Here is a 10037-nt window from a genome sequence, read left to right as displayed (position 1 = left end):
GATGCGGGTCCCAGCCAGCACAGGAGCAGTCAGGCTGGAGCAGTCAGATGGACCACCATCTCATGTGGTCTACCTGGACTTCAGTAAGGCCTTTGACACCGTCTCCCACAGCATTCTCCTGGAGAAGCTGGCGGCTCACGGCTTAGACAGGTGTACTCTGCGCTGGGTCAAAAACTGGCTGGACGGCCGGGCCCAGAGAGTTGTGGTAAATGGAGTTCAATCCAGTTGGCGGCCGGTCACGAGCGGTGTTCCCCAGGGCTCAGTATTGGGGCCAGTTCTGTTTAATATCTTTATCAATGATCTGGATGAGGGGATCGAGTGCACCCTCAGTAAGTTTGGAGACGACACCAAGTTGGGCGGCAGTGTTGATCTGCTCGAGGGTAGGAAGGCTCTGCAGAGGGACCTGGACAGGCTGGATCGATGGGCCAAGGCCAACTGTATGAGATTCAAGAAGACCAAGTGCCGGGTCCTGCACTTCGGCCACAACAACCCCATGCAGCACTACAGGCTTGGGGAAGAGGGACTGGAAAGCTGCCTGGCGGAAAAGGACCTGGGGGTGCTGGTCGCCAGCCGGCTGAACATGAGCCGGCAGTGTGCCCAGGTGGCCAAGAAGGCCAACGGCATCCTGGCCTGTATCAGAAATAGTGTGGCCAGCAGGAGCAGGGAAGTGATCATGCCCCTGTACTCAGCACTGGTGCGGCCGCACCTCGAATACTGTGTTCAGTTTTGGGCCCCTCACTACAAGAAGGATGTTGAGATGTTGGAACGTGTCCAGAGAAGGGCAACGAGGCTGGTGAGGGGTCTGGAGAACAAGCCTTATGAGGAGCGGCTGAGGGAGCTGGGGTTGTTTAGCCTGGAGAAAAGGAGGCTGAGGGGAGACCTCATTGCTCTCTACAACTACCTGAAAGGAGGTTGTAGCGAGGTGGGTGTCGGTCTCTTCTCCCAAGTAACTGGCGAAAGGACGAGAGGAAATGGCCTCAAGTTGCGCCAGGGGAGGTTTAGATTGGATGTAAGGAAAAATTTCTTTACTGAAAGAGTAGTTAAACATTGGAACAGGCTGCCCAGGGAAGTGGTTGAGTCACCATCCCTGCAAGTGTTTAAAAGACGATTTAAAAGACGTGTAGATGAGGCGCTTAGGGACATGGTTTAGTGGGCATGGTGGTGTTGGGTTGACGGTTGGACTCGATGATCTCAGAGGTCTCTTCCAACCTTAATGATTCTATGATTCTATGATTCTTTAAAAGTGGAAACTGAGCAGAAAGTCAGGCAGAAAAGAGGAATGGCTGCAAAACTCAAGACTCAAGACTAGATAGGAAGGCAGCAGAAACAACAAAGAAGAGGTGCGTGCGTAGGCAAGGTCCATGCAAACCAGCTTCTGTCCTAGGAGAGGAAATGAGCAGCTGAGTGTTGTGTGTGTGTGAGCGTGAGCACAGTGAGTTACTCAGACCGACCTACTCAGCTGCTTAATTGCACCTGTACATACAAATGGCATCAGCTGCCTTGGGAGAGAGGTGAGGAGGAGTGGTGTAGCCTACTTGAGCCAGCTGGCCACCCTCAGACAGAAGGGAATGGGTAAGGACTGGGAAGTGGTGGAACTAGGAAGTGTGGCTATCTGAATCGTGGTTTGGGCCACTGTGGGGCTATTTTCAAAAGCACTTGCACTTTATGGCAACGACATAAAATTTCTGAAGAGGTATCATTAGGAAAGTATGTCAAAAGGGTAGTTAGCTTTCTTTGGTGCGGTTTAGATCTGGAGACAAGCACTGCTATCACAAGGGGCACTGGCCAGCTTTCTGCAAAGTACTGCCTATGTTCTCTGAAACACCATGTTCGGAAAATATGACCTGCGTTCCCAGAACTGTTCAGTTTGAGAGAAATGATTTCCAATTTATTTCTTTGCATATGAAATGAGTGTCCCTTTAGTCGGTATCATGCCCTAGTCTAAGAGATGAGAAATGAGAATTCAATAGTCATGTTTCTTCTAGGATGAAAGCCTAGACCTTGTAAATATGGCTTCTTAAATTTAAAGCATCTCAGCTGTGACTAAGTTGCAGACCTCAGCTAGATGATAGTAGGAAAATGTTATTTACTAAGATTAGTTAATCTGTAAATGTTTTCAGAGTGCTCAGAAAATGTGTAGGTCCACACAGCAACTGGTGAGTAGTAGTTTCTCTGATGTGAATCCCCGCAGATGCAAGGGAAAGGACTATTTATCTAAGAAGCTGCTCCCTGTCTCAGAAGCATGCGGTCAGCCTTCATGATGCCCTGAGAAAGAAGCAGGAACAGAAGAAGGTATCACTCTGGAGAAGTCACTCCCCTAATGGATATGAGGAAGAGCTTTCCTTTTCTACCTACCCAAAAGACTTAAGGGGATCACACAGAATAACTGCCAAGCTGCCATGGAAAATGAACTATTTACTCTATTTGGTGTGCTAGGGTCGGAATGATGTAGGTCTGGGAAGAGGATTTTTAGTGTTTTCTTGGGACACCTCTGATTAAAAAAAAAACACATAAGGGAAGCAATGGATTCTTCATGGAGGTTTGAGGGCCTTGAGGACTTAATGGTGTCAATAAGAATAAAGGTATAGGATACTAAGGACACATTCAAAAACAAACTTAGATGTTGTAAAGAAGAAGGTAATTGGGGCAGATCTCTGAATGGGATCCAAATAATTATCATGCTGCGCAGAAAGATGCCTAAATACTTTCAATACTTAAAGGGGGCTCATAAGAAAGATGGGGACAGACTTTTTTGCAGGGCCTGTTTGACAGGACAAGGGGTAATAGTTTTAAACTAAAAGAGGGTAGATTCAGATTAGATATGAGGAAGAAATTTTTTATAATGAGGTGGTGAAACACTGGCACAGGTTGCCCAGAGAGGTGGTGGATGCCCCATCCCTGGAAACATTCAAGGTCAGGTTGGACGGGGCTCTGAGCAACCTGATCTAGTTGAAGATGTCCCTGCCCACGGCAGGGGGGTTGGACTAGATGACCTTTAAAGGTCCCTTCCAACCCAAACCATTCCATGATTCTATGATTCTAAAGTCAAACTACTGAGTGCAGGGTTGTGAGGTGAAAGTCAAGATGGGAAATACTCAAACACATCTTCAGTCTCAGTCTTGACATACATATCCCACCCCTTTTCCTCTTCTCCTCACAGGATCATGTCCTTAAAGAAGGGTCCTTCAGTCTCCCTTTGAAGCTGGGCAGGGCTTGCTCCAATCGTTTAAAACTTACTTACTGCTGCTGCCGCCTTTCTGTAGGATAGGGTAGTGGACAGAGCAGCTACTCAGGATGCAAATACTAAGTCTTCTTTCTGCCGCAGGGGTTTCAAACCCCCTTTGTAAGGTCTTTAAGCATCCTAATGTCATGCAGCAACTAAGCAAGGGCAGTTAAGGATTATAACATCAGACTTAAGTGTTTTTCCCAATTTGCCTCATTCTGCTTGAAGCTAAAGAAGAGAAGAAGCAACGAACAGACATAGGTGGGTGCATGTGGGTGCACAAAGCTCTCACAGTGACATGGTGTGCATTAAGGGTCCCTGAGATCTCAATCCTACTTCCAGGCATCCTCAGGGGAATCTTTGCAAGCAGCTTGCATCTGTGTAGGGGGAAGAAATGGTCTCACAGCAGCAGATAATGGAAAAGTAATAAAAAAATTAAATTAGATAAAATTAGTTTAAATAATGAGAAAGAATATAGAGGAGATGATCTCAGAGGTAGGTGCCCTTTTGAGAAAGTAGCTTTATTAGGTTTTGATTTAATTTATTAAAGCTCGGTTGACAGTGTCCTTTTTTAATGCTGTGTGGAACATTATCTTCTACTCTTGTCGATGGACAATGACAAAAAGCAGTGCATCTAGCGTTGAGTGTGGTGAGAGGGAGGAACTTCAAGTTTTGTTCTGTTTTTCATCTTCTCTCCATATTTTGGCCCTATTTGGCAGCTAATGCCTGCTAAACAGTCTTACTGCAGAAAAGCCCTAAAGCCTTCCAATTTTGTGGTACCTTGAGGCAGCTAACGTGGAAATAACCTCAATAACACAATGAGATTAGATTTGGTGCCTAAATAGTAAAAAAAATAATTAAGAAATTACAATTTTAATAGCTATTTTAATTAAAGATTTTCAGGTGTTTCCAGTTGGCTAACACATCTTTTAGCTTCCTGGCTCTTTCAGATGAAATCAAAAGAGACATGAGGGTTTTTTCTATGCCCAGATCAGGGATAATCTAAACATTCTTGTTATCAAACCATATTTCTTGTGCTTGCTTAACTCAGCTAATTTACAAAGTGTGTTTTAACAAGGAAGAAATAGGGCCCTCATATTCCTAAACCAAAACACTCACATTTAGAAATAGCAGTATGCCTATACCAGCTCCGGGCGCTCCTTGCTGGCATGGTACACTGCAGCAGGGGTTCTGCCTGTTTTTTTTCTCATTGGTCTCTCATCAGCTCTAATGCCATTTTATTTCTTTGTAATAACGGGTTTATGAAGATACTTATTAATGAAGCAAAATCTAATTTTCCTATACGTGTAGAGCTCTCTACATCACCCTGTGATCCCATGAAAGTTTATGAATGATGTAAAGAGAGATTAACATAAACCAGAATAGGAAACTATCGAATCAGCCTGTGCTGACTATTTACTTTTCTCTGTGTAAGTCCAATACATTCCAGGGATAGCTAGACCCTAGATGTCTAGATATCTAGACAGGTCTCTTACTTCCTATGGTCTCATTCTCAGCAGATGCTCCTCCAGCCTCTACCACCACAGAAGGGAAAGCATGGAAAATGTTCCCTCCTGCCCAGATTCAGGCAGTCCTGAGATGGGATTCAGAATGTATTAGGAATATATTCCAAAGATACTGGACCCTAGGTTATTTATCGAAGAGCGCAACTGTTTTCTGCTTTGCCTAGTTTTCCACAGCAGTATTTTCATTCTTGCCGGCTGCCACCTGAGTTGGATTCTCTCTAGAACTCCATTGAAACCTAATACCTGTTGAAGGCAGGAGTAATTAATATAATCAGTAGCCTATTCTCTCTTAAATGACTTCTGCAAGCCTTGTCTTGCCATAATTCGATGTGAAAATGAGCCTTAGCTGAAAAACTAATAGCAAATTTCTGCAGCTCCTGCAACATCTGAACCTATATTAATTTTGATTAAACTGATTTCTAGATTTCTTGATTTTGCTGCTCTAGATCTGACTTCAGATGGGTAAATAGGGTTAAAACAAATAGCTTTAATTCTGTTTTTTAATGCTTTGTTGCATTCTCTCTTAAATGAAAACTAATGAAACGCTGCCCCTGAGCAGTCTTTTTTTTTATTTAAAAAAATAATAGCAGAATGGCTCAGATGCCTCCATAGAGGATGATTAGACTGTTACTCTAAGCCATCCTCTGCTCTTACTTGTATCTCTAATAATGAATAGCAACTCCAGTGATTTGACAGTTACTACAAATTATCAAGAATGCATACGGGAAACAAACTTGGGCTTTGTTTTCCAATGGCACTCTCATTTTAACACACCTCATTTTAATGTACCTTGTTCTACACTTCCATGACACAAGCCACAGAGTAGTCATTTAGTGTAATACAAATGCAAGATCTAAGATGTGTGGTAGATACATTGTCAGTCTCTCTTGTAATTTATTATTTACGATATGTTCTCATTCATTTGCAGTATAAAAGTACATCACTATGTGTTTTAATTTATTAAATAGTAGATTGTTACCTCTAAGGCCCATGTTCCAAGTACAAAGTAAAGCCTTTAACTGAGATATTTTTGGTGATCTCTGTGCAAACTCTGTGCAGTACAAGTGGCTACTCAAAAATTAACGTGTTAATGTAGCTGAAGAGCTGGTGAGTTGCCCAGATCAGACCTGAAACTAATAATTTGGCTGGGGAAAAACATGAAAAAAATGTGAACAACTCATAATGAATATTTTTCCTCTGTAAAAAAAAAAAAAAGTTGTTTAGAAAGATATTCTAGATTAACACATTGTTCAGCACAAGCATCCACTAGGTATTGATATGAAGAGAAAGACCTGAAGAAAGAAGTTATATGTGTTTTATTTAGCACCTTCCATCCTAAGGCAAGATTGTGTTTATTTTGCCTTCACCATCTTTATTGGAGTTGCTAATTTTTTATTGGTATAGCAAAAGAGAATCCATTCTAGACCCTTTTTTTTTCCAAAAAAATATTGCCAAAAAAGAACTTGAGACGTAATTCTCATTCATAGATAGGCCTTGCTACTTTATTCTTGCATTATACAAAATGTTTGAGTGAGTGCAACTGTAAATTCCTTCGAGATCAAAAACTTTCATACACTAGAGTGACAAGTAAGGGAGACTGAGTGTAAATGAGGATAGCAAATGCCTTTGGAAAAGCCTTGCTTTCCATTGCTCTGTAGTCACTTACACTGCTTGTATGGTCACTTACACCTAAGCAGAATAAATGTAACATAATGATAAATCAGAGGTCTCGACTTATCCAATCATTTCCAACTCTTTGTATACATGATGGCACGGGAGAAAGGCAAGGGAGGACATGACTTCTGCGTGGTGCAAATCTCTACCTTCAACAATGACAGTACTGAGAAAAGATCTGGAAATGCCAAAAGCGTCAAAGAGGGGCCATCACTGATGCCAATCAGCAGAACACCATGCCAGAACCTGTAGGGGAAAAACTAGAAAAAAGCAAAGATGCTAATGGGAAGCATTCATTGTTCATAACAATGAATAATAATCACAGGACCAGATAAAGAGCCTTGCACCGGCTATGGCAAGGTACTGCATTCTTTCCTCACTGAAGAAGCTGTGGCCAACATTTTCAAGCTGGGTATTTAAATCAACATTGTCGCATAGCAATCTAAATAAATGTCCCAGTTTTCAGATTTGATGTACTGTTGCAGCTTTTCTTGGCTCCAGAAAGTATGAATTCTCAGCACCTCAGAAGATCAAGCTGTTTATGTGGGTGGTGATCATAGTAGAAAGTTAAACCAATGTAGCATAACTTGCATGTGCATAAACCAGCATGTCCACACACAGGTTATTTTTCATCAGTAGATGTCTGACCTACCTAGTATTTCATTCATTTTATTGCCAGTATGCTAATTTTTGCAATCAACCCAACTAGTTTTCACTATGGCATATCACCCATATGTAGTAAAGGATTGGATTCAACTTGCAGATTAAGGCTCTTAAATATAACCTCTATTATGGAAAGCTAGTCAGCAGAGTCAGTGGAATCAAGGGTGGGTTTCAGCCGACCTGATGCAAAGCTGACCTGGTGTCTGTTTTGAAGTGAGCAGGAAAACTCCGGACTAGAGTCTACTCTTCTTTAGAGTCCATTCACTGTGCTGAGGAAATCTCATTCACTACCTTGGGAACAGAGGCAGCTATCTCACACATAGTCATATATAGATTATGTGTAAATACATGTAGACATCTTACATTTAGGTCTTTTAAAGTGGGAGCTGAAATCCACTCGCTATGACTATCATCAGGCATCAAAATTTGAATTCAGTCTTGAATAGCCGCTTTATACATCCATTGCAGAATAATTGCATTCCTAGATGTAAAAAAATTAAGTCCTATTACAGCTGTCTTCAGCAATACTCATATGTTAATAAGCTCTCAGAACCAGAGCCTATAGAAAACATACTGTTTTCTGAAGTAGAAAGCATGGCTTTGGAGTTAAAGCATGGATAGTTTTCCTGGTGTGGTCTCTACCAAGAAAAGATTGTTTATTATTTAGACAGGAAGAAAAAGCAAAAGTGGGTCACCTGGGAGGACAGATTTCCAAATCTCAGTTGTGTCTCAATGGCACAGCAAAATTTCCTATCAAGGCACTCAAGCTAGATCTGAATTTGTTTCGTCTTGGGTAAGCCTTGGCTACTTTTATGGTCAGGGGAAAAAAAAAAAAGGAGAATAAGTATCTTTGTTCTTCTTGATCACTTCTGTTGTGGAAATGGTTAGTGATAATGAAATCCGGCATGTAGAGAGCTCCCAGTGGAAAAACCCAACAACTCTTGGCACTGTCTCTGCTTACTAAGCTCTTGAATTCCTTTAACTGGTTTTTTTGTCTTATTTACCTGGGCTATTCACAAATTGTTGTTTTATAGCATCTGACATATACATAATATACAACAGAGAGAAAGCTTCAGTCAGTGACCTGAGCATTCTGACCTTGGTTCAAGTCCTCAAAGTATTGCTTTCAGTGGGAAATACCTAAATATCTGTACTCGTTGGGCTGCAGCCCCTAACATTAGAAAATATCTCCTTCCAGCAAAAAAATTCAGTGGATGGTTCTTTTACTTTTTGTCCTAACGCTCACAAAAACACATGCATAGAAATTTCTCATCATTCATTATGCCGATGCCAAGAAGGACAGTGTCAGAGACTGTGCTGAGAATGGGAGAAAAAGAACTCCTTTTTTCCTTGCAATGACAAATTTTTACAGAGCATTCACAATTTCTATGTCTCCCTCTCCTGAATGAGGGACCTCCAGCAGCTCTCCAGTAGAGTTCTGCATTTGTAGATGTGCCCTGCTGCTGAAGGGATCAGTCTTTGTCATGACCTGGGAAATGAAAGAGAAGGCTCCTTACCTCCTTGCTCAGTTACGTTTAATACTGTATTTTCCTTTGCCCATTGATATTTCATCCATCTGCCTATGCTGCACACAGGTCTCCCTTCCCTCACATCTGGAGAGGCAGTGCTGTGGCGACTGCATCCCTTTTAAGTTCATATTGAGAAATACAGCCACATGGTTCTCCATCAGGCTACTTAAACATGCTTCTCATTTGTACCCAGCTTGGGACAATCTGCATGTCCCTGCAGTGTGGCAGCAAAAACAAAGGAAGAGCTAGAAATCTGCCCCAGCTGTCTCCTGAGCTTGACATGTTTGTGGGTATGTCTGGAAAGAGAAAGCCTGAATCTACTGTAGGGCTCAAAGACCTTCAGATAGGTGGAGGGATCTAATGCCTGGCCCGTGTGTGCTTTGCTATATTGGACTTGTTACAGCTAATGGCAATGATAGGGTCTAGTGATTAGATAATAACTCTTTGTAGCCTAAAGAGAGTCTCTCGCTGCCAGGTCTACAACTTCAGCCACTGCCTAATTTTGTGGATGGACTGGATTCACTTCTCTGCATAATCAATGGAAAGATAAAGATACTCAGGTCGGGCAGACTGGATTTCCCTTCTTGCCTTGTGTGGCCGAGTGTCTACGATTTCAATGAGATAAGTTCCTATGTCAGGCAACTAAAAAGGTGAGTTGACTTCTATCTCCAACTATTCCTTACTTACCTGTTTGAAGGGTGCTGTTTATCTCATGACAGTTTGATATTGCTGGCTAAGTTAGATGCATTACACAACAAGCCAAGCTGGGACAATAATTTATTCTAAGGGAAAACACATGTATTTGATTCATGCTTTGAATGGTTTGGGTTCTCTTCCTTTGCGGGACTATGATTTCCTCCTGTGGATGATGATTATTGTTTCAGAGAACATATGTGTTGATATGAAAATACTGCAGATAAAAATACTTCAGGAAAAAAGTCCTCTGTGTCCAGCAGGTACGTTTGCAAATTCCCCTGCTCTGCTTTGATGGCAAACAGATTTCTGCTGTTCTTTGGTGATCCGTCCTCATGTTCACAGTACTGCATTGTCTACACATTTCACTGCGATTTGTTTAAATAGCTTGGCAGCCCACCGCACCACCTTTTGTGCCCACCACTTTAGTTGGTGCTCTGCCAAATGGTGCCAAGGCAAATATAAACAGTCTGCAAACACGTGTTCAAGCTTGTCACCACGGTACTTCTCTTTATCTCGTCAGGAACTGAGCCTCTGCTTTCTGTATCAATTACACTCTCATTTAGATCAACATGTATTTTATGCTTCCTTTTTGGATCATAGCATGAAGTATAAGGTATCATGTTTTGCTTATGCTTTCGTCAGTGTTTGCTGGTTTTCTATTCTAAGGATCTTTCAGAGACTTTGTTACTCCTGTTGCTCAGGTCAGTGACAAAACACTATGGTATC

This window comes from Pygoscelis adeliae, unplaced genomic scaffold, assembly GCF_000699105.1.
Source record: "Pygoscelis adeliae isolate BGI_AS28 unplaced genomic scaffold, ASM69910v1 Scaffold48, whole genome shotgun sequence".
NCBI classification, from domain to species: Eukaryota; Metazoa; Chordata; class Aves; order Sphenisciformes; family Spheniscidae; genus Pygoscelis; species Pygoscelis adeliae.
This window is presented reverse-complemented; position numbering follows the sequence as displayed.